This window comes from Onychostruthus taczanowskii, unplaced genomic scaffold, assembly GCF_017590055.1.
Source record: "Onychostruthus taczanowskii isolate IOZ18803 unplaced genomic scaffold, ASM1759005v1 scaffold49, whole genome shotgun sequence".
Classification (NCBI taxonomy): Eukaryota; Metazoa; Chordata; class Aves; order Passeriformes; family Passeridae; genus Onychostruthus; species Onychostruthus taczanowskii.
Window position 1 is genome coordinate 3,479,261 of NW_024502458.1, and position 14,411 is coordinate 3,493,671.

The window sequence follows — 14,411 nt, forward strand, 5'->3', positions numbered from 1 at the left end:
CCACTGCACTGGGAATATACTTTATTCAATCTTTAGTGCAAATATATGTAGATAAGCACATGGCATTTTTCTAATGTCCCTTAGTAGTTGTGTTTCAACATATATTTAGTAGTGACTTTGTTATGGTAGTCCCTATGAGTGAAATTGAGTACTCACCTCTGGTATACATGCATACATTCTTACATTCTGCTGTTAGTATCTACTCTCATTGCTTAACCAAAAGGTCTAAGATGAATTGTAGGAAAATCCTTTCATGCTTTCTGGTTGCCTTCTATAGGCCCTAGTTCCATTTATGCTACCTGTTCTTTGGACATGGAAATTATGGTGCCCATAGTGTTTCTCTTTGGAAGTAGCAATGGAATCTTAATTTATTTCAAAGCAAGTTAGATATGATTGTTTTCACTTTGATTTCATGAGCTAGAAGATAGGTGTTGGGATGGCTACACAGACTGTGAGTTTAGAGAAGAGATGGAAAAATGAGAAACAGAAGAGACCAAGAAAGAAAGGTATTGCCACAAAAATGCTCTAGAAAAATAATTAAGACAAAGTGTATTCTCATTCTCATGTGTCTCTGTGCTTACCCTCAACACTCAGCCTGGACTTTAAGGTGTCTGCTGCATATTCAAGCAGTTCAGCGGGTCCTTGTTCCCTGCTTTGAAGATCTTCCCTCAACCTTTGGTGAAAGCCAAAAGGCTTTTCTTTCCTTGCTGGTTACACAGTCTTTCCTCCTGGTTTGTGTTTTTCTGTAGTCAGTGAAAATTCTCATTATTTTGAACTTCTCTACCCCTTCTAGACAAGAAAGGTTCAGTCTGAAATGTTTAAGAATGTAACAAAAGCTCTGATTAGCAGGGGCAGTGCAGCTACACCGGTGTGTATTTTACTGCAGCCACCCTGCCATGTGTTTTATGGGCTGCATGGGTGCGCCACATCTGAAAACACCATTGCAAAACACTCTGTGATGGAATGGGATCAAATTACAAACAAAAACTTATCACAATGGTGTGAAAGTGAAAGACTTTGAATGCTTTGAGTATTGTATAGTCTTTTCAGGGAAAGAGAAAATGTCTATGGGAGAGTAAAATGTACCTAAAGAGTTATTACTGAGAATTAGCTGGAGTTTCTAATTTGTGATGTCTTCCCTTGGACAGGTTGAATCAATTTTTCACAATATGAGTGTAACATAACCAAACCCAAAAAGAACAGGAGGAAACTGTTTTGGTGAATAATTTGTGTGGGTGATTTCCATTAGAAGTGCAAACATCAAGGTTTAAGCTGTTGCTGTTTTTACTTCTGACGAATCCCCTCCTCCACCCCAAAGTGGCACAGAAATGCCTAGGATAACCAATAAACCAGTAAGAGTCAAATCCACCCCCAAAATGGTTTTGCTTGCCCTGTTCCTGCTGTGGAAGACTTTTCTATTTCAGTAATTCTGCTTGGGATGATTAGATAGGGAAGGTGAAGGCTCGTTTCCCCTCACACTGGTGAAGTGTGGCTCCCACATGATACTTCCTGTCTTTCACATATTGTCCCTTTAGTATCAATAGCAACTGGATGCAAATCAGGGTGGCATCTGCTAGTTTGTTTTCAGCTGACCGGGCTAAACAGCACATACGGAATTTACCACCAGGAGGCTGTGACCTCACCCCAGACAAGTGACATTCCCACAAGTAGGTAATGAAGCACCCCTATTGAGTGCAGCTAAAGTCCAAATCCTCAGCACAGTTATTACATATTCAGTTTAAACAGCTCTCCCAAACTTTAAAGCTGTCCCTTGATTTTTTTTTTAAATCCACTCACTGTTGTAGCTGGAACGGCAGCTGTCGCTGGTCTCTGCTGATGCCACACTGCTGAATTGGGCCTTCTTGAAAGTGTGTGGGAGAAAAGAAGGGATGAAAAAACAAAGGGAGAGGAAGAGGAGGGGAAGGGCTATGAAGGGACAAAGATGGGAGGGAAGAGTGAGTGAATACATATATAATTGAACCGAATAGCAACTGTAATGCTTGTATTGCTGTTGAACATGCATAGAGATTTTCTGTAGTCACATAGTATTTGGATATAGCTTGATGTGTGTAGATTTTTAAAACTTCCCTATATAGGTGGTGTAATGCTATCTTCTGAAGAAGAGAATATGCAGTTGTTGAGGAAGTCCCTTTAGTGCTTATGATATTCAAGATTGAACTCTGTATTCATTTTCCATTGCGCATCAAGTTATTCACATCCAATTCTTTGGGACACAAGTTATCTGTCCTTGCTGTCTGAGAAAATGTCGTTTTCTGGGAAAGGTTTGAGGGGATCAGTTTGGTCATATCAGTATTTTTTAGAAGTGTACATAAATATTATTTACATGATCAGTCTGTGAATAGTTAGCATTAATTGTAAACATTTTTGTGTTTTATTGATCATTCTGACAACTGGTTGACAGCAAATATTTTTGAAAGGATTAATAGATTCTAGACTATCAGTGTAAATTAGTAATCCCACTACACTTGCACACTGGTTTGTGGTCTGAGTTTTGGATGTGAAATGAGACTTCATTTTATGTCCTTTTGATCTTGCTTGTGATGAAGTTTTGAGATTAGCTAAAAGCAAAGCAGAAATTAAATAGGTACTTTAGAATCTGAAGCAGTTTCTGGGGATGGAAAGGGAAGGAGAATACTTGAATGAGAGGAAACAAAAGGAAGAAAAGGGATAGGATGAGAAGCAGACAGACAGGAAAAAACCCTAGGATGTGTGGGGGCAAATCAGCATTAGTGGGTGCAGCCTTTCAAGGCATACCTAATTACTTTATTCTCCTTCTTCGCTTAGCCTCTTCCAAGAACTTTCCAAGAACTGAGGATGAGATATCAAAATCAGCACTTTTGTCACTCACAATCAAATGGGATATTAATTGAGGTTAGAGGGGGAGTAATGATTGAACAGCTGTTGATAACTGGGATGTAACAACCTCCAGAACTGTGAATATTGTGTAATGTAAAAGGGAAAGAGTTTTTTAATATTCTCAGCTTTCTGGAAAATAGTGCAGTTCTTGTACTTTCAGCAAGAAGTTTTTTTGGGCTTCCTGTGGCAGACAGCTCTTTTAGAAGAGCTGGACCACAGCCTGCACCCTTCTAGCTGTGTGTGGTAGTCTGGGCTGGGCCCATGTTTCAATAAGTGAGATGCAGAGGTAACAAACAGGGAGCCACTCCAAAACCACAAGAAATGTGATGCTTTATCACAAAAGACATTGAACCACTGGAACATCCAGAGAAGGATCCGTATATCCTCAATGTTTCTTCTCAGAGTGCCTGGGGTTAGCAGGATCATTCATTACTGTGGCTTCACTGGAATTCTTAAGCATGTAAAAAAATGCCACGGAGCATATTAATGCTTTTTCTTGGTGAATGCTGGGGACCAGCAAATGGATCCCCACAGCAATGTTCCATCTAGTTAAAGCAGCTAGATCGTGGCAGCCGACTGTCTGATTATTTTAAGATCACTCTATGACTGGTTATGCACGTTCACTATTTCATTTCTGTGCCACAGTGTAGTACAGTTGTCCAAATGAGGCACAGCAGCCACTGCACAAAATAGCCATCCACAATTTGTTTCCAATGTTGTTTCTGACATAAAGGTGCATGTGGTTCATTCTATTCCCTCTAAGTTGCTCTGTGTAAGTACTCACTTGATTAATGTGTCAGGATCTTACAAAGCTTTTTTAAAGTTCAGATTCTAATAAAATGACTTTACTTGTGTTTAAAAATATTTCATTTCAGAGCTTTTTTTTTTGTTTTTTCTTTTGCAATGAATAGGGCCCTGAAATTAAAAAAAAAAAAAAGGCAGAACATTAAACAAACAACCCCTTTTGCATGCAGATAAAAGGCTGTTTAATATTAGCCATGATTTGTTTGATGTGCAAAATTAATTTATTTGCATTTTGCTCTTCTGGTATTTTGCTTGTCCAAAAGCAGACTCAGTGTCACACTTGGGCCTCCCTCTCCTCTGGTGAATTCCAGAGTTGTGGTGAAGGCAATTGCTGGGTAAAGAGATTCTCATTTGCCAGAAGCCATTGACAGCCACAGGCTGCCTGCTGTCTGGTGTTGCAGACATAATGACTACGATCAAAAGTGTGAAGAGCAGTTTGCCTCTTCTCACCATTTTTGTATTAAAATAAATAGCAATGATGAATTGGAGAGCTGGCATTTATTCCCAGAATTGATTATTACAACTGAAGTGGGCAGAACATGTGTTTTCTCAGACAGAGGAGTTGATGGGTTTTGGTTCTTTGTCTAGACCTAGGGGAGAGTATGTATTTATTTATTTTGGGGTGTCAAAATGTGAACTTGCAATTTCTGTGTGATTCGCATCTTTAGAATGAAATTCAGAGTTATTGGCTAAGACAGGTAGAAATCTCATATGCTTGAGCTCTTCCAGGTCCAGCTCCTAAAACTCAGAGGCTCAAGTCCTCGAAGATACCAAGTGCTCTGGTCCTAGTTCAAAAAACTATTCGAGCACATGGTAAGCTTTAAAGCCCAGGAATAATCTCAGTGGGAATGAGACTATGTATGTGCTTAAAATTCAGCATGTAGTTAAGTACTTCATTGGATTGGGGCCAATGTGCTTAGCACTTTGGAGGGCCGAATCCTTATTCACTAGTGGTGGTTTATATATTTTTTTGGCTTATGAATTTCCTTACTGACCTGCTCCTTTGTTTAATGGTCAGCCCGCTACATGGTCAGGATTAAAAACTTCTGGGGCTTGTTTTGTCTAGAAGCCTATGGATAATCTCCAGAGGGAATGGCTCATTTTACATAATTACTGATGCTAAATAAATATGTTCTTTATAATCAACTTATGTTTAATGTGAAATTGCTAAGATTTTTGATCAGGAGACCAACATTTGACCCAGATTTTATTTCTTCTTTTTTTGAATCACGTTGTTTTTCTGCAGAAATTAATAATGCTTGTCTACTGTTAGTATATAAAATTCTGAAAATAAATTGTATTTGTTTATATTGACTTTTCTGTTTCCAAGGTCTCTCTGCTTCCAACCACCATTTTTAAAACTTGTTCCAAATGAGCATTCTTCAGATAATTATTAGTAGTGAGCTTTATCTGAGCTGAGATCTCTAGGCAGTACTGTCAGATATTTGGTCTTGACTCAAAATATCTTGGCTGTGTAAGTTAATGGATCTAATTGTTTTCCTCCTCCTCCTCTCACCTGTTAAGAAGCATAATCTTGGCCCTACCTCATTAGTGGTACAGAGGCCAGAAAATCTTTTTCTGTAATTGTATGGTTGCTATTGTTATTATATATGAATTTTAAGCAAATATTTGTCCATTATTCCCCAAATTCCTGACCGAGCATCACAAAGGCTCAATTGATCAAACTGAATTAAAAAAGAAAAAAGGCAGCTGGGGGAAAATCCTAGATGTCTCCAGCAGAGGTAATGGATGCCATTTCTCCTCAGCAGGACAAACCTTGATGTTTTCAAATCTCTGAGGGAAAAGACTTCCATTGTCTCTGTAAGAGTTTTTGCTTGCTCCCACCAGGATGGAATAGGGGTACAGTTAAGTGCTAGCTTAAATCTTGATTTTAAAAGTCTGTTTGTCTTTCCTTTTATGCTCTGTCTTTAAAATAGCTGAGGAAAAGTATTTATATAGCCTAGATTAGAGTGCAGACAGGCATGTTGTTGCACGTCTAGCTGGAGGGACAGAAGAAATCATACGTTTGGCTCCTCTTTCCTGCCTCTCAGCTGAGGTGCAGTAAATGGCTGTGGGATCGTTGCAAACGCGATGGATGGCACAGTGCGGCGAAGGAGCTGCTGAAACCACAGCTCTTCCCATGCTGAGTGCAGGGACAGCCAGCCCTGGCAGGGACAGCAGTTCTGCTTCCACTCCTAGGAGAGGAACAGCACACACCTCTGATGCAGCCCGGGGAGCAGTGGGCGAGGGAGGAGAACTTGGCGTTATCGATTGTTTTGATGCCGCCACAGACCGTGATTACTGACGTGTAACTTTACTCACAGAGCCCTTCTCTCCTCTTGTGCAATCTGCTGCCACTACAAGGTATAAAGAATGTCTCCAGCTCAGTGTTTGCGCCGTGGTTAGTGTGTTTAAGTGTGCTCTGGGAGCAAATGCTAAGAGCTCCAAATGTATGAGCAGATAAATTTAATGCTGCTCTATGGACATGTGCTCTGAATCCACCAGAAGAATGTAATTTCTTATTCAGTGTCAGTAGGGTCCTACATGCTTAAACCACTGTAACATTTTTTTTTCCAACTACCAGAGATTCATTGAAGGAGGAGGGTGCAGCATAGATACTTTTGAAAACATTTATCACCTTACAACTTTTAAAATCAGATAGCCCAAGAATGCTTTTAAGAAATTTAAATTGTCCCCAGTTCTATGAGTAGTGCCAAATGTGCCAAAAATTGTGCCACTGACATTTTTATCTCAATCTGAGTTCAATTTTCTGTTAGTGATGACTATTTAAAAATTTTTTTACTATTATTCTAGAGGTTTATTCAGCTTGACAGTTGTAGGATTAAGCCTTACAAACAAAAGGATAATATATCCTATGTTTACAAGTTAGCCAGAGGCCAGGTTTTATAAACTTTAAAAATACAGCTATCGCTAGTTTATAAAATAGACTAGTCAGCTTTCCAAGAGAGAAAATAAATCCAGCAATGGAACGGATTTCCATGGCAGCCTGGTACTCTCATATGTAGTAATACATTTTGACCTAAAGCAATGTTACACGTGAATCTTAAAAATGTTTTGAAAGAGGTAAAAATATGGAGCACAAAGCAGACACATATGGGACTTGATTCTGTGAGTATCTCATCCCCCCTCTGGGACCCTTGAGTTCCCTGGAAAGGAGCACTGAGCAAGAGATATTCAGTGCCATTCACAACAGGGGACATTCAAGATTTTGGAATCTGATCTTTCCAGTGCTTTCTGACAATGGGTGCAATGGTTTTCATTAGTCAAAAATCTGATAATAAGTTCATGGGTGGACCTGTAAGCACCTGTGTTAGCAATAGAGGAAAGAATCTTATGTTTTCTGCTGAAGGCCAAATAGCAATAGTTTTAGTCTTAAAATTTCATATCAAAACCTAAAGAGATCTAATGATCCTAGCGAGAAAACAATAAATTCTGGAAAAGAATTTAAGATGTGTAGGGCAGCGCAAGGATCTTTATTTACAAGCATGAAATGTAAAGAAATTCTACATAAACCCAGATTCCTGTTTTATCATTTGCAGCATGGAAATAATTAATCTTCACATCAACTGTATTTGCAAGAGGTGAAGAGAACATCTATGGCTGCAGTGCACTTTATTTAGTGTGGTTTATTGTTTGTTTGTTATTTAGTAATATTGTTCTGTGGGATTTGCCAGTGACTGTGGTGCACAGGTCTCCTGTAGCACTGAGGAGGTGCTGCCCTGTTAGTTCTCAATCTTGTCACTTCTAGGGAACAGCAGTGAAACTGTTTGTTCCTGACAGCAGACAGCCCCACTGCAGGGCCCTGGTTTCATGTTACATTAAGTATTAGCGCTGTTCTTTCAGGAGCTATTATGCTGTGACATCAAAGATTTTCTGACAGGGCAGTTGTAGGTTAGCACTGAAGTTGTCTACTGAAATTTTTAAGAATGGAATTAAATATATATGATCAGATTTAATATGAGAGATCGGAAACTGCATATAAAATGGAGTTAGTGGTTAAAGAAAGCTGCAAGAATAATTATTTGGTTTGGCCTATTTGTCCTTTCTTGTCCAAAGCAATTTTTATTGCCTTTAATTTCTACAGCAGTTCCAGAAATACTGCCATATGTTAACATTTTTGTGCAACTGCTTATTTTCTGAAAAATGTTGTGTGAAACAGGAGGAAAAGGTCTTTTATAAAATAAGTGTTCAGTATAGCCCCTGCAGTGCTTATATAAATTAACCCTTGAACAATAATTGTAATAGCCCAAATTATTTTTTTTTACTGATTGCCTAATTACTTAAAAGGATTGAGATACACATTTTAAATGGTAAGAAAGCAGTGTAAATGGTGAACAAATGCTTAATAGTGATCACTTAGTCTTCCATCTTTTTATAAGAGAGGAGCTGTAGCTGTGCATGGATTGCAATATCAACTGCTGCCCTTTGGAAATTGTGAATCCAGTTTCTGTGTGACTTAATGGGAAGATGATAGGAATTTGAAACTTACTGTCTGTGTAGCTGTTTAGGACAAAAAAAAAATCTTGAACATGCGCAACTTCAAATGTTCCTGTAGATTCTTATGTGGTGAAATCAGCGTTGCTACAACTATAAAATTACTATTATGCTCTGATGAGGCAAGTTCAGTGACAGGAAATATCAAAATTAATTTTGGAAACACATGCTTGCATATTTTTGATTATGTTACTAAGGCATTTCTTCCATTTAGTATCAAGCAATTGAATCATCCATTAAAAATGAAAATGTGTACAATAGAGTTGTCCTTTCCCAGTGGGGGAAAAAAAAAAAAACAACCAAAAAGTCACCACGACTAAGAAGTAGAACAATGATGTGTAGTCGTAAGACAGAAGACACCAGTGTAATTTTTGCTACATATGTAATACTTTCAGGCATAAGAAAAATTACATAAAGAATGTATCTCTTACTTTGTAGTGGGGTCTCTCTCATTCTCTCTCTCTCTCTCTCTCTCTTTCTCTCATTTTTGTGTATGATTACGAAGTCCTTGCTCAGATAATTTGATTATTTTGGGATTATTCTGTTCACTGAAAACTTGCAGGGGAAATTCTGAAGTTCATCTTGCAGTAGAATATGCTTTTTGTGCTGTGCTGATTGACCAAAACTGGCTGTATGGTAGCTTTGATCAGGCATAATGATTTCAGTTTATTTAGATAACATTGCTTGACTTCTGCTTTGGTTTTGTTGCATTGCAACACTCTTATCAGCAAATCAAAATCTTTGTGGCTGAACATTCAGAACGAGATAGTTCAGAATGAAAACTCAGCCCTTTATATGGATGTGTGAAGCTCTGGGAATAGTGGCACTACCCTTAGGAAATACTCGCTGACAGGTGGCAACAGTGGAATACAAAATTATCCTTTAGCTCTATAATCTCAAATCACAACATTTAAAGTGTATGTATAGATATATTAAAAGAAAATGTGGATAGGAGAGCTGGGTCTTTTAGGCAATTTTTTAAAGTGATTATAAAGGTACATGACAAAATCTGATTAGCTACTGTGGCTAAAGTATTTGTTGAGTAGTTCTAATGCCCTCAAGAGCATAAGATTGTAGGCAGATTTCTCTGTGATGTAAAGCTGTGTTTTAAAACAGATTTTTAATGAACAGTGTGTGCTATCAGGAATTCATTTGACTTTTACAATTTTGGATAGAGTATCCTTTCACTTTGGCTGTAATTGCAGAGCCTTAGGACTGCTACCCTGGCAAGCATCATTATGTGAATGTGTCTGCACTGTGTCTGCCCTGACTACATTTTTCTTCCAGCTTTGTTATGGTCTTTTTTTTGGTTTTTTTTTTTTTTTTTTCCCCCCTTGACTATTAGAGATGTTACTGTACTTCAGAATAGGAAACTGTTTAGGGAAGGCTTGTCAAAAATTCCCTCCATATAACAATGTCTGGAGTCCTCTCAATTTCCTGCCCAGAATGCTTGGAGTTTGTTGAACAGCTAATATTTCAATTTCTATTTAAATAAACAGCAGCAGAACTGACTTGATAAGTGTGCCACTAAATAGATCATGTTACCACTTAACTTAGAGCTAATGCTTAACAGTCTGTTTTGCTCCATTTTGGTGGCAATAGTCATGTAATTCCAGGCAGTTCTAGGAAAGAAACAAACAGTAGTATTATATTGTACTACAGCAGTAATTATATTTGGTTATCTGCAAGTGAAAAGTTTAAAAAATATCTAGTGTGTAAATGGGCATTAAGCAATTTTTAAATTATCTAGAGGAAACAAAGGCTAATTCTGTTCTAAATCTAAAAGATGTTTTAAAATCTGTGGTTGTACATAACCCATATAACAAACCCTAGGAAATCTGACCTTCTGATGGGTCAGTCTAGCAGTAGCTTTTTTTTGTTATAGAATGAAAGAGAATTGCCAAGTCATTAGAGGTATAGGATGGACACACACAGACAGTAAGACAGTATCCCTTGGCAGCTTCAGATTGATAGCTCTAGATTTCCCTGGCTTTTGTTAGGCTCCAGAGCACTTAAAACACTTCTGAGGAGTTGTCTTTGTCTCTTCTTGCATGTTTAAAATGTATAAATACAATCAGGGGAGTATCAGTAGAAGGTGATAAAGTTTCTTCTCTCAGCCATTCAGTTTTGCTTTGGTAAATAGATAATGAATCAGGATGTTAAACCTGTATTATATTTTCAGGGGTCGTTTGGGCTTTGAGTGCAAACAGAATCAAATTCCTTCAGCCTGATTCTGTAGCTGCAAGGTGTTTGAATGTCTGTTGTGCATGAGCTGGACTCATGTGCTTGGACTGTTCATAAGGTGGCTTTTGGAAGACAAACAAACCTCATGAATTACAATTAAAATACTGATGGGGAGGTGTTTTTATCATTCAAATGAAAGACAATAAGGGTCCTTTTTCCCCCTTTTCCTCTTTTTTTTTTTTTTTTTTAGACAGTGGTTGTTTAGATGCAACAGAAATCTCAGATGTCTTAGCTTCTCATTATTTTGAGCATCTTACCTGTGTTCACAAATTCAGGACTCACTTCCCTTCTCACAGCACTGTTTCAGAGCTGTTGGCCAGAAATAAAAAGTCAGTAGAGAATGGCCCATTTTTGGAGATGCCAGCAGTGCTGGCGATACTATAGGCAGATCCTGGAAGGAAGCTGTGAAAGCCTGTGTACACCATCCTTCATTACGGGGGCTGAGCAGAACCTTTCTCTGTGTCATGGTATGGGAGAAACTGCGGGTGATTCAGGCCTTAGACTTTGAATGCCTGCTGAGTAAACCTGAATAGTTCAGCCCTGATGGAATCATGATAGGTCAAAAGCTGCTATCTGATAATGTATTATTTTTATAACTGAACAGAACTTTGCCTCTTCCAGGTGATTTAAAAGTCCAAAGAACTGCGAAAGCACTGCTTACAATATGTGTTAGACAAGAAGGCACCACTACCACCTTTGGGCCAGCATGGCTTGCCATGCAATCTAGAAGAACAAAATGTAGAGACAGTAAAAACCTGGCTTTGTTGGGAGAGAAAAAAACCTATTTCACTCTCCCTTGGTATCTAGTTCCAGGTTGCTTGTCATTTGCTGGCTTTGGTGAGAGAAACCTGAGGGTTTCTGATGACAGGCATTTTCCTTCAGGCTTAGAAGAAGGTTAATGCTTTTATAAGAGTAAGACTCAAAGGAAAGTAAATATGGACCTTGGAGGAGCTTTACTTTTGATTCTGTATGCCTTTTCTATGCAGTTTTCTTTCAGTCTCTCTTTTTCTCTGAACAGCCTAAATAACCTATGTAACCATGATTAGGTTCTCTCGCTTGTTAGAAAGTATGCAAGAGAGAAGATGAACAATTGCAATCTGTCTTACATTTGTTTAGAGGCGATAAGGGGCATTGCAGCTTCCAAACAGACAAGATACTAGTACCCTGTGTTTAATTATTCCTCCACTCTTGAGAGAAAAATACTGTAGGCAAGTATGTTTATTCTCACTTTTCCAGTTGGGAAACTGAAGCAGGAAGGTTTCAAGATGGTTTGGGTCCTAGCCAGGATTCGAACTTGGAAGATATGGCTCATTTCCAGGCCTATGCTTAAATGGCAGACCATCTCTCCTTCTTATGCAATATTTTTTAATAAAGATAAGACTTTATGTACCCTTACATATGTGGTTAGAAATGGTTCTTTAATGTACTTGGAGATGCCTTTTCTCCATGGCTTTTGATGGACCACAAGTCTGCTTGATCCACGCTCTAGAGAGGATGCAGTGTTCATGACAAATCTGTCATTTATTCCTGTTTTCTTCCTGCTTGAAGAAGTCTGTTCCCTTATGCAGTGGACCATTCAGTTTTGGGGCCTAAGTGGTTCTGTCACAGTGAATGTAAGATTGCAGCAGGCTCTGGCAGGCTGTGGAGCTCCCTCATCTTGCTCTCAGCTAAGCAGCCATGAGCTCCCAGCCTGTGTGTGACTGAATATCTGTATCTCTCCTGTTTGTGGCTGTGCAAGGAGGGCCTGAAATACAAACCCACTCCTTCAGAGCATGGCGGAGAACGAAGCTCAGTTAAATCTCCAGCAACTTTCTTTCAATTAATCCCGTCCTTGTATTCTTTTCCTGCGCGCGTTTCATCCCGTCTCTCTGTTTTACAACTCAGCAATATATTCTGTCTTGAAAACAGCATTAAGTGTAGTTACATGCACACACACTGAGAGGAGAATATCCCCCCACAGTGTTTACAGCAACACCTCTAGGTGACGGCAGGCAGTAAGCTTTCTTTTTATAGAGCTCCAGACTACAGATCATTAGCTTGATATGGAAGCTCAGTGGTGCAAAGTCATTTGAATATTTATTACCCTTCTTAAGACTTTCGCTTTTCAAGTGGGAAATAAATGTGATAAGACCCCCTTTCTGTCCTCTTGCCTGACACGCTAAGGCACAAATATGTGAAATGGATTTTAATTGTATTTCCTTGAACTTCCGTATTAGAGACCAGTAACTTGGATGCTTTTGAGCAAAAACATGTGTTGAACAACTGCAAAGTTTGTAAGGCCTTCTTACAACCTTCCCTCAAAGTTAGATAGGAGGTTCAGCTCCAAAACCAAGTTGAATTTTCAAAATTTAATATATAAATATTCATGTATAATATACAAAAAGGCAGCTTTATAAACATATATTTGAATGGGGCACTGTTTCTTAAGTGAAGTACAAATTTAAAGGCCCCTTAAAACTGGACTTTGCCAACAGTCATGGATTTTTGAGAAATTGTAACAAACCAAACATTGTATAAATGAGGGCTTGTGGGGGAAAAAAGCCAAGCCTATTACAATACGATCAGCAAGACATGAAAGCCAGCAGCAGGCAACAGAAAGGCAGAGGCAGGCTCCTGAATATATTTTAAAGGTAGAATATTGTCAGTGTGTTTTCATTTAGCTATTTTAAGATGTCTGTGTTTCACTTGCTACAGTCACAAATTCTAACTGTGAATAATAGGAATCATTATATGGGTGTAAATGGTATATTGACTACATTTTTCAGGCTCAAACACACCTTCCTTGTTGGCAGTGGAAGGCAATGAATGAGGCATTTTATTAAAACTGGTGCTTGTGGTTCTAATCAAAGGTCACTGGTTAGCTCTCACTTTTCAGTCTCAGATTTGTCTAGATGTTTGATCAGGGGGCTGCAATGAAATTATTATGACAAAGACTTTGTACTAGGCGGTATCTGTCTGCTGAAACTTGAAAGTCTTTGCCACAGTGATGCTGACAGCATGTGAATGCTGAAAGAATGTGCAAGAAATGTTATGTCTTAAAGAAACCTTTACCAAGTATCATCTTCCCTTTGTGTTACGTTTGAAATCATTTCAGTTGCTATTAAGGTACGAATGAAAAGGTGTTTCATTGATTAAAGGTGGCGTGTTTTTTTTTTTTAAAGTGTACTGTGTGCTTTAAGACAGTCTTTCCATTACTTACTCTGTTCAGTCCCTGCTGCACACAGCAAGTTCATTAACATGCAGATATGCAGTGATTGAAGTCGGTTTGCCTTTTACATTGGAGTTGTCTTGATATAATGAGTTTCTCTTTAATGTTCAAAAAACTGTTGTTACTTTCTAAAAGGGGTTTGTTTGTGAATTTCATTAAATTTAATTCTGTCTTCAAACCATTTCAGTATTGTCCGTTTTACCACAATTAACACGCTTGCTGATATTAAAAACTAATTTTTTTTTTAAAAAGAGATTAATTTTAACTTTCAGGCTATATGTGGTGTGGGGTTGTCCTTGATGTTGAATGAGACACCTACTGTTTAACTCACAGATTCAATATTTTAATTGGTGCCCATGTGCAAAAGTAGTAGAGAAAAGTAGGTTAGGTTTACTCCAACTGCTTTTTCTCTGGGACTGGCATAGAGAGCATTCAGTCAAGGAGAGTGAAAAAACACTCACTCTTCTAACTTAATTTTCTTTGTTAGAATGGACTGGACAAATGCAGAAGGAAACTTGTCTGTCAGATAACCTGTGTTTGGTAAAGAGAGCAGAATCCAGGACGTGAACTAGAAAAGGATTCTTTAAATTTTCTGCTCAATATTTCTAACCTAAAACTGTTTGTTCACTTGGGAAGCTTGAGGTAGAATCTTCCTTGCTGTGAGGTCAGCAGACAGTGAACACCCAGCTGCTGAGATGTTCAGTCTGAGTACTCAGCGTTGTTTCACAGCTCCTTCAATGCCAGGAGCTCTTGGAATCTGCCT

General features: G+C 38.5%; 1 protein-coding gene across 2 annotated transcripts in view; it reads left to right on the forward strand.

Moving 5' to 3' along the window:
* The window catches only part of SOX6 (SRY-box transcription factor 6), a 369,109-nt gene that overhangs the window by 9,623 nt on the left and 345,075 nt on the right, over positions 1 to 14,411 (forward strand). The window lies entirely within an intron of this gene.